This window comes from Hemiscyllium ocellatum, unplaced genomic scaffold (genome assembly GCF_020745735.1).
Source record: "Hemiscyllium ocellatum isolate sHemOce1 unplaced genomic scaffold, sHemOce1.pat.X.cur. scaffold_1801_pat_ctg1, whole genome shotgun sequence".
Classification (NCBI taxonomy): domain Eukaryota; kingdom Metazoa; phylum Chordata; class Chondrichthyes; order Orectolobiformes; family Hemiscylliidae; genus Hemiscyllium; species Hemiscyllium ocellatum.
This window is the reverse complement of record NW_026867883.1, coordinates 1-23,967: the sequence shown is the minus strand read 5'-3', so window position 1 is coordinate 23,967 and position 23,967 is coordinate 1. Positions and strand designations below refer to the sequence as shown.

The 23,967-nt window shown below is 53.0% G+C and overlaps 7 non-coding genes and 1 pseudogene across 7 annotated transcripts; all 8 read right to left on the bottom strand.

Annotated features, from left to right (window-relative positions):
* Positions 1-3,747: 3,747 nt before the first annotated feature.
* Positions 3,748-3,927, bottom strand: LOC132810665 (U2 spliceosomal RNA; annotated as a pseudogene).
* A 7,104-nt stretch (positions 3,928-11,031) lies between these two features.
* Positions 11,032-11,223, bottom strand: LOC132810658 (U2 spliceosomal RNA). The gene has a single exon (XR_009642993.1). It is a non-coding gene; the product is annotated as a U2 spliceosomal RNA (small nuclear RNA).
* A 1,827-nt stretch (positions 11,224-13,050) lies between these two features.
* On the bottom strand, positions 13,051-13,242 carry LOC132810647 (U2 spliceosomal RNA). The gene has a single exon (XR_009642982.1). It is a non-coding gene; the product is annotated as a U2 spliceosomal RNA (small nuclear RNA).
* A 1,822-nt stretch (positions 13,243-15,064) lies between these two features.
* On the bottom strand, positions 15,065-15,255 carry LOC132810659 (U2 spliceosomal RNA). The gene has a single exon (XR_009642994.1). It is a non-coding gene; the product is annotated as a U2 spliceosomal RNA (small nuclear RNA).
* Positions 15,256-17,072: 1,817 nt separating this feature from the next.
* On the bottom strand, positions 17,073-17,264 carry LOC132810657 (U2 spliceosomal RNA). Its single transcript, XR_009642992.1, has one exon. It is a non-coding gene; the product is annotated as a U2 spliceosomal RNA (small nuclear RNA).
* A 1,827-nt stretch (positions 17,265-19,091) lies between these two features.
* LOC132810636 (U2 spliceosomal RNA) lies at positions 19,092-19,283 on the bottom strand. Its single transcript, XR_009642971.1, has one exon. It is a non-coding gene; the product is annotated as a U2 spliceosomal RNA (small nuclear RNA).
* A 1,823-nt stretch (positions 19,284-21,106) lies between these two features.
* LOC132810663 (U2 spliceosomal RNA) lies at positions 21,107-21,297 on the bottom strand. The gene has a single exon (XR_009642997.1). It is a non-coding gene; the product is annotated as a U2 spliceosomal RNA (small nuclear RNA).
* A 1,817-nt stretch (positions 21,298-23,114) lies between these two features.
* LOC132810662 (U2 spliceosomal RNA) lies at positions 23,115-23,306 on the bottom strand. The gene has a single exon (XR_009642996.1). It is a non-coding gene; the product is annotated as a U2 spliceosomal RNA (small nuclear RNA).
* Positions 23,307-23,967: the final 661 nt, after the last annotated feature.

The window sequence follows — 23,967 nt, the reverse complement described above, 5'->3', positions numbered from 1 at the left end:
CTTAACCTCGGAGATAGTGAAGTTACCTCCCCGCAAAAGGATCCCTAGGCCTGAGGAGCGGTTATCGTTGCCCCCCGACCACACTGACGGCCCATGGGCCCACAAGCTCGACCACCTCCTGTAACTGCTGAGGTGGGGTATCCCGCACTCCTGCAGAAACAGGACGTCGGCTTTGACGCTGGCCAGGGAGGCCAGTGTTGAAACGCATCGCGTAGCCGATTTGATGCTACGCACGTTGATGCTAGCAATTTTCAACCCCATTTTAACAGTTTACAGGTTTACCGGTGTCCGTTTGCTGCTGGTCCTGCCCTTCTGGGGTAGCTGCGTGCATCCCTGTGGTGGCGGCAAACTGTTGGACCTTCGCAGGGCTGAGGTAACTGTCCAGCTCCGCGCTGGAGCCATTACCCCACTCTGTTGTCTTCGTGTCGGGCCCGTGGTCCGCACTGACCAGTTCTCCGTCTGACAGCAGGGCTGTCATAGGACCGCTGCTCCCAGATACCTGGAGCTGTGGGCCGGTGAGTACCTCCTGGTTCTCACCGGGTAGGGGGAGGCCATTACCCGTCCCCTCAGAGGGATCGTCCTTTCCTTCCTGGGCGGTGCTGCCCTCCTTTCTCCTCACAACGCTCTGCCTCTTCCTCTGATGACGACCCTTCTTGCGCCCATCCTCACCATCGGAAGAGCTGCATGCGTCTTCGCCTTGTAGGTGTCGCTTTCCCCTTCGCTGGGTGGCTTTGGGGCCCCCAAGAGGTTTCCTCTTCCTGTTTTTTACTGTGATCCAGTCCTCTGCATCCTTTGATTCCTCCTCTTCCATTTCCTCTGACTGCATTGACGGAGCTTGGATCGGCTGCTGCACCTCCCCGCTGTCTGCCGTCTGCTCCGCTACTGCCTGCTCTTCCTTCTGGGTGCCTCCAGGCACCGTTTCCACGCTATTTTCATTTGCCTTCCTCGCCTTTGTTGGTCCGCGGCTCGTATTCGTGTTGCTACCTCCGGCCATCTGTGCGTAGGTAGCGGCTCCTCGTCTTGGGCAGGCCTTGTACATGTGGCCCGCCTCTCCGCACAGGTTACAGTTCTTGGCCTCCTTACAATCCTTGGTCAGGTGGCCTTCCTGCTTGCAATTTCGGCATACGGTCACCTTGCAGTCGGCCGCCATGTGGCCTGACCTCCCGCAGGTTCGGCACACCTTCGGCTGCCCTGCGTACGTCAGGTAGCCTCTGCTCCCTCCAATTGCGAAGCTGGAGGGTGGGTGGAGGATGTTCCCGCTGCCATCGACCCTCAGGGTTACCTTGACCTGTCTTTTACTTGTCCAGATCCCGAAAGGATCAACGACATCAGTGCTTTCTCCTTCAACCTGGACATACCTCTTCAAGAAGGTGAGAACATCTGCCGCTGGGACGTAGGGGTTGTACATTTGGATTGTAACAACCCGACTTCTCTGCGCAGGAAGCACACACAACGGGACCGCCGACAAGATGGAGAACAGAGGTTCCCCTTCCTTCTCCTTGAAGACCTTCAGGAGCTGCTCACAATGCTTCACGCTCCTGAAGGTCACGTCGAAGTAGCCTGCCCCAGGGAAATCCTGCAGGCAGTACACATCCGCTGCTGCAAACCCACAGCACTCCAGCAAGACCTTCTTCACAAACACCGTCCGATCGACCGGTGTGTGCTCCTCCACCTTCTTCACAGTCACCCTGACTGTGTTGCGAATGCCCTGGCCAGGGCTGCGAATGGCTGCTGAGGCCATGGCTCCAAGATTGGCTGGTCCCTGAATTGGCGTTAGGCCGAAGCCAGCATGAAGATCCACCAATAGCAGGTCAGCACAACCAAACGATCCTCCAACGTCCAATCACGATCCAGCGATGGTCTCTCCACTAGCTCTGATGACTCGCAACTCGACACCTGTCCTGATAAGAACAGACACTTGATCTTAGCCAAAAGGCCGAGAAGCGATAGCACATCAATACTCCAACGTTGGAGGTCATATTTGCCGACTATCCTTTCCATCAGTTTGATGATATTCAAAGTTCCTTTATTCCCTTACCGTCTACCTTCCTTCCAAGATATCCAACCAGACCGGAAGATCACTCTGCAGCAGTCGCTGTGCTTTCCCCGTGCTTTTCTCTCCATCTGTTACGTAGCCGCGTAGGTCGCGCTGACGACCAATCAGATGGCACGGGCCGGAGCCACCGCACGTCAGGTCGACTGCAGAGAGGTTTCTCCCGGTGATCGGGGACAGCGGCGGCGGCAGGGTCATTCATTCCCCCGGCATCTACAAGATTCACCAGAATTCCTCAGGCAGCACCTTGCAAACCCATGGCCAACGCAGCCTCGAAGGATGACGGCAGCAGATCCACGGGAACACCACCATTCGCAAGTTCTCCCCCCCCCTCCGAGACACTCGCTGTCCTGAATTGCAAATATGTCTTTGTTCCTCCGGTGTTACCGGGTCAAAATCGGGAATCCCCGCCCAAACAGCATCGCGGGGCTACCGACAGCACTTGGACTGCAGCGGTTCGAGAGAGCAGCTCACCACCAGGCTGATCTCGGCATGGGCGAGAAATGTTGGCCTTGACGGAAAGATCCTATTCATTGCCTCCCCTTGTGTTGGTGTAGCTTGCCCATAAATGCCAATCATCGTTTCCCTCACGTACAGGATTTGCTCCTCGGCATTCCGCATCAATCCGAAAAGTTGCGAAAAGCGAATTACGTCCGTGCACCCTTTCTTTATCGTCCACTCTCAATATCCTCTCTACTTGTATCCGACTCTCTGGAGAATGGGGAGGGAGCTGATCTCCCCGTGTAAACATGTCACGCTGCAAGCGCGCCTCATCACCACCAGCAGCTCGATTCGACATCTCCGTTCACATTGCTGCAGATCGCTGACAACATTATAATCCGACCCAGTTGACAAACTGACAACTGTTTCGCTACTTGCACCGCAAATGATGACAAATCGTTCCAAATCGTACGGGTGGCACAGTGGATCAGTGGTTAGTACGGCTGCCTGGTGGCACCAGGGAGCTGAAGCCAGTTCCAGCCTTGGGCGATTGTCTGCGTGAATAATCTTTACGTACAGACGTAGCTACTAAAGCAGGTCGCTTCCGTACAGTAGTTTGCGAAGAAACAAACAGAGATGGGGGTTTCACTCTATTCAGGAAACAGACCAAAGACATTTCTTTCTTGTTCAAGAAAATATTAGGATAAATTTGTTGCCTCGGGGGTGGGGGGGGAGGCGGGGGGGTTGGGAAGGGGCTGTGGGGGCTGATCTGATAGCCATTTGACATTGGCTGAGTCATGGGATCCCACAACCTGATTTGACTGTGTTAAAAATCCCACAACACCAGGTTTCAGCCCAACGGGGTTCTTTGAAATTACAGCAGTCACCCCACCCCCCGCCACCGCCGTACCATCGGTGGGATACGTTCCAAGAACGACCGCAGAAGCCCAAAACGGCAGACAAGGGCAAATCCATTCATTTAAATTGGCAAGTTACCTTCCTGGCAGGCCCCTGGTTCCAGAATGTTCCCTGTAGCACGTTGGGGTTACCCCTGTCCTGGCTTTCTGCGTGCTGCACCTTCATCAGGTAACTGCAGAGCAGGTTCATAAGACAGAAAACCCGTAACAAAAGACGATAGTTTCCTGCAACTGAAAAGACAATAGATGCAACAATCACTGACTGCCATCAACACGGCAAACTAGCAAAGGCAAGAGATTCACATTGCATTCACCTGCTTTTGAACTTGGGTAAGCGTTGGGTGCACCATTCCTGGAAACACTGCAATACCAGGCTGATACATGGAGAGGACAGAGCAAGCCCTTAAGCCATCTCCCTGCTCCAAAAATCCATTTAATACAAACACTCCCACCTTCGGGAGATATCAGCGATTAAACTGATAAGAACAGAATTTTTTTTTTTTTATTTCAAAATATACTTTATTCGTAAATATTCATAAATAATTTGATACACTGTACATTGGGTAATGCCATACATATGTTCACATTAACATACACAGTTTAGAATTTTCCTTTTTATATGCAAGTCTGTGCATTTCTCACTCCTATGCCCTTATATTGGGCTGAGGCGTCAGCAGAGCCCAAATGACTGCATGGGCCCCCTGATCTTCTTTAGACAGGCAGATGTTAAACGGTGGTCTTTCCCCACCGCGCCTTGGCGGCAGCTGCCCCAAGCTTCAGCGCGTCCCTCAACACGTAGTCTTGGACCTTGGAATGTGCCAGTCTGCAACACTCAGTCGGGGTCAACTCCTTCAGCTGGAAGATCAACAGGTTTCGGACCACCCAGAGAGCGTCCTTCACCGAGTTGATGATCCTCCAGGCGCAGTTGATATTCGTCTCGGTGTGCGTCCCGGGGAACAGGCCGTAGAGCACGGAGTCCCGTGTCACGGCGCTGCTCGGGACGAACCTCGACAAATACCACTGCATTCCTCTCCAGACTTCCTCTGCATAGGCACATTCCAGAAGGAGGTGTGTGACAGTCTCGTCCCCCCCGCAGCCACTTCGAGGGCAGCGTGCGGTGCGGCAGAGAGTCCGGGCGTGCATAAACGATCTCACGGGTAGAGCCCTTCTCACCACCAGCCAAGCCATGTCTTGGTGCTTGTTAGAAAGTTCTGGCGATGAGGCATTCTGCCAAATTGCTTTGACAGTCTGCTCAGGGAACCACTCAACAGGATCCGCCCTCTCCTTTTCCCGAAGGGTCTCAAGGACACTACGTGCTGACCACTTCCTGATGGACTTGTGGTCAAAGGTGTTTTTCTTCAGAAATTTCTCCACGAAGGACAGGTGGTACGGAACGGTCCAACTACTCGGAGCGTTCCGCGGCAGCGAGGCCAGGCCCATCCTTCGCAACACCGGGGACAGGTAGAACCTCAGTACGTAGTGACACTTGGTGTTTGCGTACCGGGGATCCACGCACAGCTTGATGCAGCCACACACAAAGGTGGCCATCAGGGCGAGGGTGGCATTGGGAGTGTTTTTTCCCCCATTGCACCGGTCTTTGTACATGGTGTCTCTTCGGACCCGGTCCATCTTTGATCTCCACATGAAGTGGAAGATGGCCCGGGTGACTGCGGCAGCACAGGTTCTGGGGATAGGCCAGGCCTGTGCCACATACAACAATACTGAGAGTACCTCGCACCTGATGACCAGGTTTTTCCCCGCGATGGAGAGCGACCGTTGCTCCCATCTGCCCAGTTTCTGTCTCATCTTCCTGATCCGCTCCTCCCAGGTCTTGGCGCACGCCCCAGCACCCCCGAACCAAATACCCAGCACCTTCAGGTGGCCAGTCCTGACGGTGAAGGGGATATAGGATTGGTCGGTCCAGTTCCCGAAGAGCATGGCCTCGCTCTTCCCTCGGTTTACCTTGGCCCCCGAGGCCCGCTCGAACTGGTCGCAGATGCACAGGAGTCTGTGCACGGACAGCGGATCCGAGCAGAAAACGGCGACGTCATCCATGTACAGGGAGGCCTTAACCTGTAGGCCCCCGCTGCCAGGAATAGTCACCCCTCTCAGGCTCGCATCCTTCCTGATGGATTCGGCAAATGGCTCTATGCAACATACAAACAAGGCAGGAGAGAGTGGGCAGCCCTGCCTGACTCCAGATCTTACAGGGAAGCTATCTGATTCCCACCCATTGATTGAGACTGCACTGACAATGTTGGTGTAGAGCAGTCTGATCCAATTGCAGATTCCCTCCCCAAAGCCCATTTTGGAGAGGACATCCCTCATATATGTATGCGATATCCTGTCAAAGGCTTTCTCCTGGTCCAGGCTGATGAGGCAGGTGTCCACCCCCCTGTCCTGCACGTAGGCGATCGTATCCCTGAGGAGTGCGAGGCTCTCAGAGATCTTCCTGCCCGGTACAGCACAGGTTTGGTCGGGGTGGATCACCGTTCCCAGAGCAGACCTGACCCGGTTTGCGATGACCTTTGACAAGATTTTGTAGTCTGTGTTTAGCAGTGAGATCGGTCTCCAATTTCTAATTTCATCCCTCTCCCCCTTCCGCTTATAGATGAGGGTGATGATGCCTTTCCTCATGGATTCACTCATGGTACCTGCCCGAAGCATACTGACATACACCTCCAGCAGGTCCCGGCCAATCAAGTCCCAAAGAGCGGAATAGATCTCGACCGGTAAGCCGTCGCTTCCGGGAGTTTTATTCTTTTCGAAGGACTCGAGGGCCCTGGTCAGCTCATCCAGAGATAGCGGCTGGTCCAGCCTCTCTCGCGTTCCGTCCTCTAGGACCTCCGTGATAGAGGACAGGAACGACTGTGAGGCCGTGCTGTCGGTTGGCTTCGCGTCATACAGGCTGGCATAGAAGGATTTACTGATCCTCATGACGTCAGCCTGAGATGACGTTACCGAGCCATCTTCTTCCTTCAGGCTGCTGAGCACGGAGCTCTCTTTGTGCACCTTCTGGAAGAAGAAACGTGAGCACGTCTCGTCCTGCTCTACCGAGCGGACCCTGGACCGGAAGATTATCTTGGAGGCCTCCGAGGCAAAGAGCGAGGCTTGCTGGCCCTTCACCTCCTTGAGGTCCTCCGTGACATCGACCCCCAACGTCTGCAGCAGGAGCAGGTTCTGCATACTTTCCTGGAGCTGGGACAGTTTTCCCCGCCTCTCTCTCGCCTCCTGAACACCTTTGAGGATGAAGAATCTCTTGATGTTCCCTTTTACTGTTTCCCACCAGTCTGCTGGAGACTCAAAGAGACACTTCGCGGTTCTCCAACCTGCGTAATCCCTCTTGAGCTCCTTGATGTTTCCCGGGGTCAACAGCTTAGTGTTCAGTTTCCACGTTCCCTTGCCCGTCCGCTGCTCGTCCTGTAGGTGACAGTCGGCCAGTAGGAGGCAGTGGTCAGAGAAGAACACCGGCTTGACGTCGGTGGTTCTGACCGAGAACGTTCGGGACACAAACAGGTAATCTATCCTTGAGCGGATAGACCCGTCTGCCCGTGACCATGTGTATCTACGCTGCGCTCCATCTGCAGGGGTGCTGAAGACGTCGTGCAGCTTGGCATCTTTGACCGTTTCCATCAGGGCTCTGGACGTAGCGTCCAGTTTACTGTCCCCCCCGCCGGATCGTCCATCTGCATCAATGATGCAGTTGAAGTCTCCGGCCAGGATGACCGGCCTGGACGTAGCCAGCAGCAGTGGAAGCTGTTGCAGGACGGCCAACCGTTCACTCTTATCCGCTGGGGCGTACACGTTGATTAGTCTTACGGGAGCGTTTCTGTATTTAACATCCACGACGAGGAGGCGCCCGCCCACCACCTCCTTAACCTCGGAGATAGTGAAGTTACCTCCCCGCAAAAGGATCCCTAGGCCTGAGGAGCGGTTATCGTTGCCCCCCGACCACACTGACGGCCCATGGGCCCACAAGCTCGACCACCTCCTGTAACTGCTGAGGTGGGGTATCCCGCACTCCTGCAGAAACAGGACGTCGGCTTTGACGCTGGCCAGGGAGGCCAGTGTTGAAACGCATCGCGTAGCCGATTTGATGCTACGCACGTTGATGCTAGCAATTTTCAACCCCATTTTAACAGTTTACAGGTTTACCGGTGTCCGTTTGCTGCTGGTCCTGCCCTTCTGGGGTAGCTGCGTGCATCCCTGTGGTGGCGGCAAACTGTTGGACCTTCGCAGGGCTGAGGTAACTGTCCAGCTCCGCGCTGGAGCCATTACCCCACTCTGTTGTCTTCGTGTCGGGCCCGTGGTCCGCACTGACCAGTTCTCCGTCTGACAGCAGGGCTGTCATAGGACCGCTGCTCCCAGATACCTGGAGCTGTGGGCCGGTGAGTACCTCCTGGTTCTCACCGGGTAGGGGGAGGCCATTACCCGTCCCCTCAGAGGGATCGTCCTTTCCTTCCTGGGCGGTGCTGCCCTCCTTTCTCCTCACAACGCTCTGCCTCTTCCTCTGATGACGACCCTTCTTGCGCCCATCCTCACCATCGGAAGAGCTGCATGCGTCTTCGCCTTGTAGGTGTCGCTTTCCCCTTCGCTGGGTGGCTTTGGGGCCCCCAAGAGGTTTCCTCTTCCTGTTTTTTACTGTGATCCAGTCCTCTGCATCCTTTGATTCCTCCTCTTCCATTTCCTCTGACTGCATTGACGGAGCTTGGATCGGCTGCTGCACCTCCCCGCTGTCTGCCGTCTGCTCCGCTACTGCCTGCTCTTCCTTCTGGGTGCCTCCAGGCACCGTTTCCACGCTATTTTCATTTGCCTTCCTCGCCTTTGTTGGTCCGCGGCTCGTATTCGTGTTGCTACCTCCGGCCATCTGTGCGTAGGTAGCGGCTCCTCGTCTTGGGCAGGCCTTGTACATGTGGCCCGCCTCTCCGCACAGGTTACAGTTCTTGGCCTCCTTACAATCCTTGGTCAGGTGGCCTTCCTGCTTGCAATTTCGGCATACGGTCACCTTGCAGTCGGCCGCCATGTGGCCTGACCTCCCGCAGGTTCGGCACACCTTCGGCTGCCCTGCGTACGTCAGGTAGCCTCTGCTCCCTCCAATTGCGAAGCTGGAGGGTGGGTGGAGGATGTTCCCGCTGCCATCGACCCTCAGGGTTACCTTGACCTGTCTTTTACTTGTCCAGATCCCGAAAGGATCAACGACATCAGTGCTTTCTCCTTCAACCTGGACATACCTCTTCAAGAAGGTGAGAACATCTGCCGCTGGGACGTAGGGGTTGTACATTTGGATTGTAACAACCCGACTTCTCTGCGCAGGAAGCACACACAACGGGACCGCCGACAAGATGGAGAACAGAGGTTCCCCTTCCTTCTCCTTGAAGACCTTCAGGAGCTGCTCACAATGCTTCACGCTCCTGAAGGTCACGTCGAAGTAGCCTGCCCCAGGGAAATCCTGCAGGCAGTACACATCCGCTGCTGCAAACCCACAGCACTCCAGCAAGACCTTCTTCACAAACACCGTCCGATCGACCGGTGTGTGCTCCTCCACCTTCTTCACAGTCACCCTGACTGTGTTGCGAATGCCCTGGCCAGGGCTGCGAATGGCTGCTGAGGCCATGGCTCCAAGATTGGCTGGTCCCTGAATTGGCGTTAGGCCGAAGCCAGCATGAAGATCCACCAATAGCAGGTCAGCACAACCAAACGATCCTCCAACGTCCAATCACGATCCAGCGATGGTCTCTCCACTAGCTCTGATGACTCGCAACTCGACACCTGTCCTGATAAGAACAGACACTTGATCTTAGCCAAAAGGCCGAGAAGCGATAGCACATCAATACTCCAACGGTGGAGGTCATATTTGCCGACTATCCTTTCCATCAGTTTGATGATATTCAAAGTTCCTTTATTCCCTTACCGTCTACCTTCCTTCCAAGATATCCAACCAGACCGGAAGATCACTCTGCAGCAGTCGCTGTGCTTTCCCCGTGCTTTTCTGTCCATCTGTTACGTAGCCGCGTAGGTCGCGCTGACGACCAATCAGATGGCACGGGCCGGAGCCACCGCACGTCAGGTCGACTGCAGAGAGGTTTCTCCCGGTGATCGGGGACAGCGGCGGCGGCAGGGTCATTCATTCCCCCGGCATCTACAAGATTCACCAGAATTCCTCAGGCAGCACCTTGCAAACCCATGGCCAACGCAGCCTCGAAGGATGACGGCAGCAGATCCACGGGAACACCACCATTCGCAAGTTCTCCCCCCCCTCCGAGACACTCGCTGTCCTGAATTGCAAATATGTCTTTGTTCCTCCGGTGTTACCGGGTCAAAATCGGGAATCCCCGCCCAAACAGCATCGCGGGGCTACCGACAGCACTTGGACTGCAGCGGTTCGAGAGAGCAGCTCACCACCAGGCTGATCTCGGCATGGGCGAGAAATGTTGGCCTTGACGGAAAGATCCTATTCATTGCCTCCCCTTGTGTTGGTGTAGCTTGCCCATAAATGCCAATCATCGTTTCCCTCACGTACAGGATTTGCTCCTCGGCATTCCGCATCAATCCGAAAAGTTGCGAAAAGCGAATTACGTCCGTGCACCCTTTCTTTATCGTCCACTCTCAATATCCTCTCTACTTGTATCCGACTCTCTGGAGAATGGGGAGGGAGCTGATCTCCCCGTGTAAACATGTCACGCTGCAAGCGCGCCTCATCACCACCAGCAGCTCGATTCGACATCTCCGTTCACATTGCTGCAGATCGCTGACAACATTATAATCCGACCCAGTTGACAAACTGACAACTGTTTCGCTACTTGCACCGCAAATGATGACAAATCGTTCCAAATCGTACGGGTGGCACAGTGGATCAGTGGTTAGTACGGCTGCCTGGTGGCACCAGGGAGCTGAAGCCAGTTCCAGCCTTGGGCGATCGTCTGCGTGAATAATCTTTACGTACAGACGTAGCTACTAAAGCAGGTCGCTTCCGTACAGTAGTTTGCGAAGAAACAAACAGAGATGGGGGTTTCACTCTATTCAGGAAACAGACTAAAGACATTTCTTTCTTGTTCAAGAAAATATTAGGATAAATTTGTTGCCTCGGGGGTGGGGGGGGGAGGCGGGGGGGTTGGGAAGGGGCTGTGGGGGCTGATCTGATAGCCATTTGACATTGGCTGAGTCATGGGATCCCACAACCTGATTTGACTGTGTAAAAAATCCCACAACACCAGGTTTCAGCCCAACGGGGTTCTTTGAAATTACAGCAGTCACCCCACCCCCCGCCACCGCCGTACCATCGGTGGGATACGTTCCAAGAACGACCGCAGAAGCCCAAAACGGCAGACAAGGGCAAATCCATTCATTTAAATTGGCAAGTTACCTTCCTGGCAGGCCCCTGGTTCCAGAATGTTCCCTGTAGCACGTTGGGGTTACCCCTGTCCTGGCTTTCTGCGTGCTGCACCTTCATCAGGTAACTGCAGAGCAGGTTCATAAGACAGAAAACCCGTAACAAAAGACGATAGTTTCCTGCAACTGAAAAGACAATAGATGCAACAATCACTGACTGCCATCAACACGGCAAACTAGCAAAGGCAAGAGATTCACATTGCATTCACCTGCTTTTGAACTTGGGTAAGCGTTGGGTGCACCATTCCTGGAAACACTGCAATACCAGGCTGATACATGGAGAGGACAGAGCAAGCCCTTAAGCCATCTCCCTGCTCCAAAAATCCATTTAATACAAACACTCCCACCTTCGGGAGATATCAGCGATTAAACTGATAAGAACAGAAACTACACATATTCCAAGCCAAAAGGCCGAGAAGCGATAGCACATCAATACTCCAACGGTGGAGGTCATATTTGCCGACTATCCTTTCCATCAGTTTGATGATATTCAAAGTTCCTTTATTCCCTTACCGTCTACCTTCCTTCCAAGATATCCAACCAGACCGGAAGATCACTCTGCAGCAGTCGCTGTGCTTTCCCCGTGCTTTTCTCTCCATCTGTTACGTAGCCGCGTAGGTCGCGCTGACGACCAATCAGATGGCACGGGCCGGAGCCACCGCACGTCAGGTCGACTGCAGAGAGGTTTCTCCCGGTGATCGGGGACAGCGGCGGCGGCAGGGTCATTCATTCCCCCGGCAGGGTCATTCATTCCCCCGGCATCTACAAGATTCACCAGAATTCCTCAGGCAGCACCTTGCAAACCCATGGCCAACGCAGCCTCGAAGGATGACGGCAGCAGATCCACGGGAACACCACCATTCGCAAGTTCTCCACCCTCCCCCCCCCCCGAGACACTCGCTGTCCTGAATTGCAAATATGTCTTTGTTCCTCCGGTGTTACCGGGTCAAAATCGGGAATCCCCGCCCAAACAGCATCGCGGGGCTACCGACAGCACTTGGACTGCAGCGGTTCGAGAGAGCAGCTCACCACCAGGCTGATCTCGGCATGGGCGAGAAATGTTGGCCTTGACGGAAAGATCCTATTCATTGCCTCCCCTTGTGTTGGTGTAGCTTGCCCATAAATGCCAATCATCGTTTCCCTCACGTACAGGATTCGCTCCTCGGCATTCCGCATCAATCCGAAAAGTTGCGAAAAGCGAATTACGTCCGTGCACCCTTTCTTTATCGTCCACTCTCAATATCCTCTCTACTTGTATCCGACTCTCTGGAGAATGGGGAGGGAGCTGATCTCCCCGTGTAAACATGTCACGCTGCAAGCGCGCCTCATCACCACCAGCAGCTCGATTCGACATCTCCGTTCACATTGCTGCAGATCGCTGACAACATTATAATCCGACCCAGTTGACAAACTGACAACTGTTTCGCTACTTGCACCGCAAATGATGACAAATCGTTCCAAATCGTACGGGTGGCACAGTGGATCAGTGGTTAGTACGGCTGCCTGGTGGCACCAGGGAGCTGAAGCCAGTTCCAGCCTTGGGCGATCGTCTGCGTGAATAATCTTTACGTACAGACGTAGCTACTAAAGCAGGTCGCTTCCGTACAGTAGTTTGCGAAGAAACAAACAGAGATGGGGGTTTCACTCTATTCAGGAAACAGACCAAAGACATTTCTTTCTTGTTCAAGAAAATATTAGGATAAATTTGTTGCCTCGGGGGGTGGGGGGGGAGGCGGGGGGGTTGGGAAGGGGCTGTGGGGGCTGATCTGATAGCCATTTGACATTGGCTGAGTCATGGGATCCCACAACCTGATTTGACTGTGTTAAAAATCCCACAACACCAGGTTTCAGGCCAACGGGGTTCTTTGAAATTACAGCAGTCACCCCACCCCCCGCCACCGCCGTACCATCGGTGGGATACGTTCCAAGAACGACCGCAGAAGCCCAAAACGGCAGACAAGGGCAAATCCATTCATTTAAATTGGCAAGTTACCTTCCTGGCAGGCCCCTGGTTCCAGAATGTTCCCTGTAGCACGTTGGGGTTACCCCTGTCCTGGCTTTCTGCGTGCTGCACCTTCATCAGGTAACTGCAGAGCAGGTTCATAAGACAGAAAACCCGTAACAAAAGACGATAGTTTCCTGCAACTGAAAAGACAATAGATGCAACAATCACTGACTGCCATCAACACGGCAAACTAGCAAAGGCAAGAGATTCACATTGCATTCACCTGCTTTTGAACTTGGGTAAGCGTTGGGTGCACCATTCCTGGAAACACTGCAATACCAGGCTGATACATGGAGAGGACAGAGCAAGCCCTTAAGCCATCTCCCTGCTCCAAAAATCCATTTAATACAAACACTCCCACCTTCGGGAGATATCAGCGATTAAACTGATAAGAACAGAAACTACACATATTCCAAGCCAAAAGGCCGAGAAGCGATAGCACATCAATACTCCAACGGTGGAGGTCATATTTGCCGACTATCCTTTCCATCAGTTTGATGATATTCAAAGTTCCTTTATTCCCTTACCGTCTACCTTCCTTCCAAGATATCCAACCAGACCGGAAGATCACTCTGCAGCAGTCGCTGTGCTTTCCCCGTGCTTTTCTCTCCATCTGTTACGTAGCCGCGTAGGTCGCGCTGACGACCAATCAGATGGCACGGGCCGGAGCCACCGCACGTCAGGTCGACTGCAGAGAGGTTTCTCCCGGTGATCGGGGACAGCGGCGGCGGCAGGGTCATTCATTCCCCCGGCAGGGTCATTCATTCCCCGGCATCTACAAGATTCACCAGAATTCCTCAGGCAGCACCTTGCAAACCCATGGCCAACGCAGCCTCGAAGGATGACGGCAGCAGATCCACAGGAACACCACCATTCGCAAGTTCTCCCCCCTCCCCCCCCCCGAGGCACTCGCTGTCCTGAATTGCAAATATGTCTTGTTCCTCCGGTGTTACCGGGTCAAAATCGGGAATCCCCGCCCAAACAGCATCGCGGGGCTACCGACAGCACTTGGACTGCAGCGGTTCGAGAGAGCAGCTCACCACCAGGCTGATCTCGGCATGGGCGAGAAATGTTGGCCTTGACGGAAAGATCCTATTCATTGCCTCCCCTTGTGTTGGTGTAGCTTGCCCATAAATGCCAATCATCGTTTCCCTCACGTACAGGATTCGCTCCTCGGCATTCCGCATCAATCCGAAAAGTTGCGAAAAGCGAATTACGTCCGTGCACCCTTTCTTTATCGTCCACTCTCAATATCCTCTCTACTTGTATCCGACTCTCTGGAGAATGGGGAGGGAGCTGATCTCCCCGTGTAAACATGTCACGCTGCAAGCGCGCCTCATCATCACCAGCAGCTCGATTCGACATCTCCGTTCACATTGCTGCAGATCGCTGACAACATTATAATCCGACCCAGTTGACAAACTGACAACTGTTTCGCTACTTGCACCGCAAATGATGACAAATCGTTCCAAATCGTACGGGTGGCACAGTGGATCAGTGGTTAGTACGGCTGCCTGGTGGCACCAGGGAGCTGAAGCCAGTTCCAGCCTTGGGCGATCGTCTGCGTGAATAATCTTTACGTACAGACGTAGCTACTAAAGCAGGTCGCTTCCGTACAGTAGTTTGCGAAGAAACAAACAGAGATGGGGGTTTCACTCTATTCAGGAAACAGACCAAAGACATTTCTTTCTTGTTCAAGAAAATATTAGGATAAATTTGTTGCCTCGGGGGTGGGGGGGGAGGCGGGGGGGTTGGGAAGGGGCTGTGGGGGCTGATCTGATAGCCATTTGACATTGGCTGAGTCATGGGATCCCACAACCTGATTTGACTGTGTTAAAAATCCCACAACACCAGGTTTCAGGCCAACGGGGTTCTTTGAAATTACAGCAGTCACCCCACCCCCCGCCACCGCCGTACCATCGGTGGATACGTTCCAAGAACGACCGCAGAAGCCCAAAACGGCAGACAAGGGCAAATCCATTCATTTAAATTGGCAAGTTACCTTCCTGGCAGGCCCCTGGTTCCAGAATGTTCCCTGTAGCACGTTGGGGTTACCCCTGTCCTGGCTTTCTGCGTGCTGCACCTTCATCAGGTAACTGCAGAGCAGGTTCATAAGACAGAAAACCCGTAACAAAAGACGATAGTTTCCTGCAACTGAAAAGACAATAGATGCAACAATCACTGACTGCCATCAACACGGCAAACTAGCAAAGGCAAGAGATTCACATTGCATTCACCTGCTTTTGAACTTGGGTAAGCGTTGGGTGCACCATTCCTGGAAACACTGCAATACCAGGCTGATACATGGAGAGGACAGAGCAAGCCCTTAAGCCATCTCCCTGCTCCAAAAATCCATTTAATACAAACACTCCCACCTTCGGAGATATCAGCGATTAAACTGATAAGAACAGAAACTACACATATTCCAAGCCAAAAGGCCGAGAAGCGATAGCACATCAATACTCCAACGGTGGAGGTCATATTTGCCGACTATCCTTTCCATCAGTTTGATGATATTCAAAGTTCCTTTATTCCCTTACCGTCTACCTTCCTTCCAAGATATCCAACCAGACCGGAAGATCACTCTGCAGCAGTCGCTGTGCTTTCCCCGTGCTTTTCTCTCCATCTGTTACGTAGCCGCGTAGGTCGCGCTGACGACCAATCAGATGGCACGGGCCGGAGCCACCGCACGTCAGGTCGACTGCAGAGAGGTTTCTCCCGGTGATCGGGGACAGCGGCGGCGGCAGGGTCATTCATTCCCCGGCAGGGTCATTCATTCCCCCGGCATCTACAAGATTCACCAGAATTCCTCAGGCAGCACCTTGCAAACCCATGGCCAACGCAGCCTCGAAGGATGACGGCAGCAGATCCACAGGAACACCACCATTCGCAAGTTCTCCCCCCCCCCCCCCGAGGCACTCGCTGTCCTGAATTGCAAATATGTCTTGTTCCTCCGGTGTTACCGGGTCAAAATCGGGAATCCCCGCCCAAACAGCATCGCGGGGCTACCGACAGCACTTGGACTGCAGCGGTTCGAGAGAGCAGCTCACCACCAGGCTGATCTCGGCATGGGCGAGAAATGTTGGCCTTGACGGAAAGATCCTATTCATTGCCTCCCCTTGTGTTGGTGTAGCTTGCCCATAAATGCCAATCATCGTTTCCCTCACGTACAGGATTCGCTCCTCGGCATTCCGCATCAATCCGAAAAGTTGCGAAAAGCGAATTACGTCCGTGCACCCTTTCTTTATCGTCCACTCTCAATATCCTCTCTACTTGTATCCGACTCTCTGGAGAATGGGGAGGGAGCTGATCTCCCCGTGTAAACATGTCACGCTGCAAGCGCGCCTCATCACCACCAGCAGCTCGATTCGACATCTCCGTTCACATTGCTGCAGATCGCTGACAACATTATAATCCGACCCAGTTGACAAACTGACAACTGTTTCGCTACTTGCACCGCAAATGATGACAAATCGTTCCAAATCGTACGGGTGGCACAGTGGATCAGTGGTTAGTACGGCTGCCTGGTGGCACCAGGGAGCTGAAGCCAGTTCCAGCCTTGGGCGATCGTCTGCGTGAATAATCTTTACGTACAGACGTAGCTACTAAAGCAGGTCGCTTCCGTACAGTAGTTTGCGAAGAAACAAACAGAGATGGGGGTTTCACTCTATTCAGGAAACAGACCAAAGACATTTCTTCTTGTTCAAGAAAATATTAGGATAAATTTGTTGCCTCGGGGGTGGGGGGGGAGGCGGGGGGTTGGGAAGGGGCTGTGGGGGCTGATCTGATAGCCATTTGACATTGGCTGAGTCATGGGATCCCACAACCTGATTTGACTGTGTTAAAAATCCCACAACACCAGGTTTCAGGCCAACGGGGTTCTTTGAAATTACAGCAGTCACCCCCCCCCCCGCCACCGCCGTACCATCGGTGGGATACGTTCCAAGAACGACCGCAGAAGCCCAAAACGGCAGACAAGGGCAAATCCATTCATTTAAATTGGCAAGTTACCTTCCTGGCAGGCCCCTGGTTCCAGAATGTTCCCTGTAGCACGTTGGGGTTACCCCTGTCCTGGCTTTCTGCGTGCTGCACCTTCATCAGGTAACTGCAGAGCAGGTTCATAAGACAGAAAACCCGTAACAAAAGACGATAGTTTCCTGCAACTGAAAAGACAATAGATGCAACAATCACTGACTGCCATCAACACGGCAAACTAGCAAAGGCAAGAGATTCACATTGCATTCACCTGCTTTTGAACTTGGGTAAGCGTTGGTGCACCATTCCTGGAAACACTGCAATACCAGGCTGATACATGGAGAGGACAGAGCAAGCCCTTAAGCCATCTCCCTGCTCCAAAAATCCATTTAATACAAACACTCCCACCTTCGGGAGATATCAGCGATTAAACTGATAAGAACAGAAACTACACATATTCCAAGCCAAAAGGCCGAGAAGCGATAGCACATCAATACTCCAACGGTGGAGGTCATATTTGCCGACTATCCTTTCCATCAGTTTGATGATATTCAAAGTTCCTTTATTCCCTTACCGTCTACCTTCCTTCCAAGATATCCAACCAGACCGGAAGATCACTCTGCAGCAGTCGCTGTGCTTTCCCCGTGCTTTTCTCTCCATCTGTTACGTAGCCGCGTAGGTCGCGCTGACGACCAATCAGATGGCACGGGCCGGAGCCACCGCACGTCAGGTCGACTGCAGAGAGGTTTCTCCCGGTGATCGGGGACAGCGGCGGCGGCAGGGTCATTCATTCCCCCGGCAGGGTCATTCATTCCCCCGGCATCTACAAGATTCACCAGAATTCCTCAGGCAGCACCTTGCAAACCCATGGCCAACGCAGCCTCGAAGGATGACGGCAGCAGATCCACAGGAACACCACCATTCGCAAGTTCTCCCCCCTCCCCCCCCCCCCGAGACACTCGCTGTCCTGAATTGCAAATATGTCTTGTTCCTCCGGTGTTACCGGGTCAAAATCGGGAATCCCCGCCCAAACAGCATCGCGGGGCTACCGACAGCACTTGGACTGCAGCGGTTCGAGAGAGCAGCTCACCACCAGGCTGATCTCGGCATGGGCGAGAAATGTTGGCCTTGACGGAAAGATCCTATTCATTGCCTCCCCTTGTGTTGGTGTAGCTTGCCCATAAATGCCAATCATCGTTTCCCTCACGTACAGGATTCGCTCCTCGGCATTCCGCATCAATCCGAAAAGTTGCGAAAAGCGAATTACGTCCGTGCACCCTTTCTTTATCGTCCACTCTCAATATCCTCTCTACTTGTATCCGACTCTCTGGAGAATGGGGAGGGAGCTGATCTCCCCGTGTAAACATGTCACGCTGCAAGCGCGCCTCATCACCACCAGCAGCTCGATTCGACATCTCCGTTCACATTGCTGCAGATCGCTGACAACATTATAATCCGACCCAGTTGACAAACTGACAACTGTTTCGCTACTTGCACCGCAAATGATGACAAATCGTTCCAAATCGTACGGGTGGCACAGTGGATCAGTGGTTAGTACGGCTGCCTGGTGGCACCAGGGAGCTGAAGCCAGTTCCAGCCTTGGGCGATCGTCTGCGTGAATAATCTTTACGTACAGACGTAGCTACTAAAGCAGGTCGCTTCCGTACAGTAGTTTGCGAAGAAACAAACAGAGATGGGGGTTTCACTCTATTCAGGAAACAGACCAAAGACATTTCTTTCTTGTTCAAGAAAATATTAGGATAAATTTGTTGCCTCGGGGTGGGGGGGGAGGCGCGGGGGTTGGGAAGGGGCTGTGGGGGCTGATCTGATAGCCATTTGACATTGGCTGAGTCATGGGATCCCACAACCTGATTTGACTGTGTTAAAAATCCCACAACACCAGGTTTCAGGCCAACGGGGTTCTTTGAAATTACAGCAGTCACCCCACCCCCCGCCACCCCGCCGTACCAACGGTGGGATACGTTCCAAGAACGACCGCAGAAGCCCAAAACGGCAGACAAGGGCAAATCCATTCATTTAAATTGGCAAGTTACCATCCTGGCAGGCCCCTGGTTCCAGAATGTTCCCTGTAGCACGTTGGGGTTACCCCTGTCCTGGCTTTCTGCGTGCTGCACCTTCATCAGGTAACTGCAGAGCAGGTTCATAAGACAGAAAACCCGTAACAAAAGACGATAGTTTCCTGCAACTGAAAAGACAATAGATGCAACAATCACTGACTGCCATCAACACGGCAAACTAGCAAAGGCAAGAGATTCACATTGCATTCACCTGCTTTTGAACTTGGGTAAGCGTTGGGTGCACCATTCCTGGAAACACTGCAATACCAGGCTGATACATGGAGAGGACAGAGCAAGCCCTTAAGCCATCTCCCTGCTCCAAAAATCCATTTAATACAAACACTCCCACCTTCGGGAGATATCAGCGATTAAACTGATAAGAACAGAAACTACACATATTCCAAGCCAAAAGGCCGAGAAGCGATAGCACATCAATACTCCAACGGTGGAGGTCATATTTGCCGACTATCCTTTCCATCAGTTTGATGATATTCAAAGTTCCTTTATTCCCTTACCGTCTACCTTCCTTCCAAGATATCCAACCAGACCGGAAGATCACTCTGCAGCAGTCGCTGTGCTTTCCCCGTGCTTTTCTCTCCATCTGTTACGTAGCCGCGTAGGTCGCGCTGACGACCAATCAGATGGCACGGGCCGGAGCCACCGCACGTCAGGTCGACTGCAGAGAGGTTTCTCCCGGTGATGGGGACAGCGGCGGCGGCAGGGTCATTCATTCCCCCGGCAGGGTCATTCATTCCCCCCGCATCTACAAGATTCACCAGAATTCCACAGGCAGCACCTTGCAAACCCATGGCCAACGCAGCCTCGAAGGATGACGGCAGCAGATCCACGGGAAACACCACCATTCGCAAGTTCTCCACCCTCCCCCCCCCCGAGACACTCGCTGTCCTGAATTGCAAATATGTCTTTGTTCCTCCGGTGTTACCGGGTCAAAATCGGGAATCCCCGCCCAAACAGCATCGCGGGGCTACCGACAGCACTTGGACTGCAGCGGTTCGAGAGAGCAGCTCACCACCAGGCTGATCTCGGCATGGGCGAGAAATGTTGGCCTTGACGGAAAGATCCTATTCATTGCCTCCCCTTGTGTTGGTGTAGCTTGCCCATAAATGCCAATCATCGTTTCCCTCACGTACAGGATTCGCTCCTCGGCATTCCGCATCAATCCGAAAAGTTGCGAAAGCGAATTACGTCCGTGCACCCTTTCTTTATCGTCCACTCTCAATATCCTCTCTACTTGTATCCGACTCTCTGGGAGAATGGGGAGGGAGCTGATCTCCCCGTGTAAACATGTCACGCTGCAAGCGCGCCTCATCACCACCAGCAGCTCGATTCGACATCTCCGTTCACATTGCTGCAGATCGCTGACAACATTATAATCCGACCCAGTTGACAAACTGACAACTGTTTCGCTACTTGCACCGCAAATGATGACAAATCGTTCCAAATCGTACGGGTGGCACAGTGATCAGTGGTTAGTACGGCTGCCTGGTGGCACCAGGGAGCTGAAGCCAGTTCCAGCCTTGGGCGATCGTCTGCGTGAATAATCTTTACGTACAGACGTAGCTACTAAAGCAGGTCGCTTCCGTACAGTAGTTTGCGAAGAAACAAACAGAGATGGGGGTTTCACTCTATTCAGGAAACAGACCAAAGACATTTCTTTCTTGTTCAAGAAAATATTAGGATAAATTTGTTGCCTCGGGGGTGGGGGGGGAGGCGGGGGGTTGGGAAGGGGCTGTGGGGGCTGATCTGATAGCCATTTGACATTGGCTGAGTCATGGGATCCCACAACCTGATTTGACTGTGTTAAAAATCCCACAACACCAGGTTTCAGCCCAACGGGGTTCTTTGAAATTACAGCAGTCACCCCACCCCCCGCCACCGCCGTACCATTGGTGGGATACGTTCCAAGAACGACCGCAGAAGCCCAAAACGGCAGACAAGGGCAAATCCATTCATTAAATTGGCAAGTTACCTTCCTGGCAGGCCCCTGGTTCCAGAATGTTCCCTGTAGCACGTTGGGGTTACCCCTGTCCTGGCTTTCTGCGTGCTGCACCTTCATCAGGTAACTGCAGAGCAGGTTCATAAGACAGAAAACCCTTAACAAAAGACGATAGTTTCCTGCAACTGAAAAAGACAATAGATGCAACAATCACTGACTGACATCAACACGGCAAACTAGCAAAGGCAAGAGATTCACATTGCATTCACCTGCTTTTGAACTTGGGTAAGCGTTGGGTGCACCATTCCTGGAAACACTGCATACCAGGCTGATACATGGAGAGGACAGAGCAAGCCCCTTAAGCCATCTCCCTGCTCCAAAAATCCATTAATACAAACACTCCCACCTTCGGGAGATATCAGCGATTAAACTGATAAGAACAGAAACTACACATATTCCAAGCCAAAAGGCCGAGAAGCGATAGCACATCAATACTCCAACGGTGGAGGTCATATTTGCCGACTATCCTTTCCATCAGTTTGATGATATTCAAAGTTCCTTTATTCCCTTACCGTCTACCTTCCTTCCAAGATATCCAACAGACCGGAAGATCACTCTGCAGCAGTCGCTGTGCTTTCCCCGTGCTTTTTCTGTCCATCTGTTACGTAGCCGCGTAGGTCGCGCTGACGACCAATCAGATGGCACGGGCCGGAGCCACCGCACGTCAGGTCGACTGCAGAGAGGTTTCTCCCGGTGATCGGGACAGCGGCGGCGGCAGGGTCATTCATTCCCCCGGCAGGGTCATTCATTCCCCCGGCATCTACAAGATTCACCAGAATTCCTCAGGCAGCACCTTGCAAACCCATGGCCAACGCAGCCTCGAAGGATGACGGCAGCAGATCCACGGGAACACCACCATTCGCAAGTTCTCCCCCCCCGCCCCCCCCGAGACACTCGCTGTCCTGAATTGCCAATATGTCCTTGTTCCTCCGGTGTTACCGGGTCAAAATCGGGAATCCCGGCCCAAACAGCATCGCGGGGCTACCGACATCACTTGGACTGCAGCGTTTCGAGAGAGCAGCTCACCACCAGGCTGATCTCGGCATGGGCGAGAAATTGTTGGCCTTGACGGAAAGATCCTATTCATTGCCTCCCCTTGGTTGGTGTAGCTTGCCCATAAATGCCAATCATCGTTTCCCTCACGTACAGGATTCGCTCCTCGGCATTCCGCATCAATCCGAAAAGTTGCGAAAAGCGAATTACGTCCGTGCACCCTTTCTTTATCGTCCACTCTCAATATCCTCTCTACTTGTATCCGACTCTCTGTGGAGAATGGGGAGGAGCTGATCTCCCCGTGTAAACATGTCACGCTGCAAGCGCGCCTCATCACACCAGCAGCTCGATTCGACATCTCCGTTCACATTGCAGCAGATCGCTGACAACATTATAATCCGACCCAGTTGACAAACTGACAACTGTTTCGCTACTTGCACCGCAATGATGACAAATCGTTCCAAATCGTACGGGTGCACAGTGGATCAGTGGTTAGTACGGCTGCCTGGTGGCACCAGGGAGCTGAAGCCAGTTCCAGCCTTGGCGATCGTCTGCGTGAATAATCTTTACGTACAGACGTAGCTACTAAAGCAGGTCGCTTCCGTACAGTAGTTTGCGAAGAAACAAACAGAGATGGGGGTTTCACTCTATTCAGGAAACAGACCAAAGACATTTCTTTCTTGTTCAAGAAAATATTAGGATAAATTTGTTGCCTCGGGGTGGGGGGGGAGGCGGGGGGGTTTGGGAAGGGGCTGTGGGGGCTGATCTGATAGCCATTTGACATTGGCTGAGTCATGGGATCCCACAACCTGATTTGACTGTGTAAAAATCCCACAACACCAGGTTTCAGGCCAACGGGGTTCTTTGAAATTACAGCAGTCACCCCACCCCCCGCCACCGCCGTACCATCGGTGGATACGTTCCAAGAACGACCGCAGAAGCCCAAAACGGCAGACAAGGGCAAATCCATTCATTCAAATGGCAAGTTACCTTCCTGGCAGGCCCCTGGTTCAGAATGTTCCCTGTAGCACGTTGGGGTTACCCCTGTCCTGGCTTTCAGCGTTCTGCACCTTCATCAGGTAACTGCAGAGCAGGTTCATAAGACAGAAAACCCGTAACAAAAGACGATAGTTTCCTGCAACTGAAAAGACAATAGATGCAACAATCACTGACTGCCATCAACACGCCAAACTAGCAAAGGCAAGAGATTCACATTGCATTCACCTGCTTTTGAACTTGGGTAAGCGTTGGGTGCACCATTCCTGGAAAACACTGCAATACCAGGCTGATACATGGAGAGGACAGAGCAAGCCCTAAAGCCATCTCCCTGCTCCAAAAATCCATTTAATACAAACACTCCCACCTTCGGAGATATCAGCGATTAAACTGATAAGAACAGAAACTACACATATTCCACGCCAAAAGGCCGAGAAGCGATAGCACATTAATACTCCCACGGTGGAGGTCATATTTGCCGACTATCCTTTCCATCAGTTTGATGATATTCAAAGTTCCTTTATTCCCTTACCGTCTACCTTCCTTCAAGATATCCAACCAGACCGGAAGATCACTCTGCAGCAGTCGCTGTGCTTTCCCCGTGCTTTTCTCTCCATCTGTTACGTAGCCGCGTAGGTCGCGCTGACGACCAATCAGATGGCACGGGCCGGAGCCACCGCACGTCAGGTCGACTGCAGAGAGGTTTCTCCCGGTGATCGGGACAGCGGCGGCGGCAGGGTCATTCATTCCCCCGGCAGGGTCATTCATTCCCCCGGCATCTACAAGATTCACCAGAATTCCTCAGGCATCACCTTGCAAACCCATGGCCAACGCAGCCTCGAAGGAAGACGGCAGCAGATCCACAGGAACACCACCATTCGCAAGTTCTCCCCCCCCGCCGAGACACTCGCTGTCCTGAATTGCAAATATGTCTTTGTTCCTCCGGTGTTACCGGGTCAAAATCGGAATCCCCGCCCAAACAGCATCGCGGGGCTACCGACAGCACTTGGACTGCAGCGGTCGAGAGAGCAGCTCACCACCAGGCTGATCTCGGCATGGGGCGAGAAATGTTGGCCTTGACGGAAAGATCCTATTCATTGCCT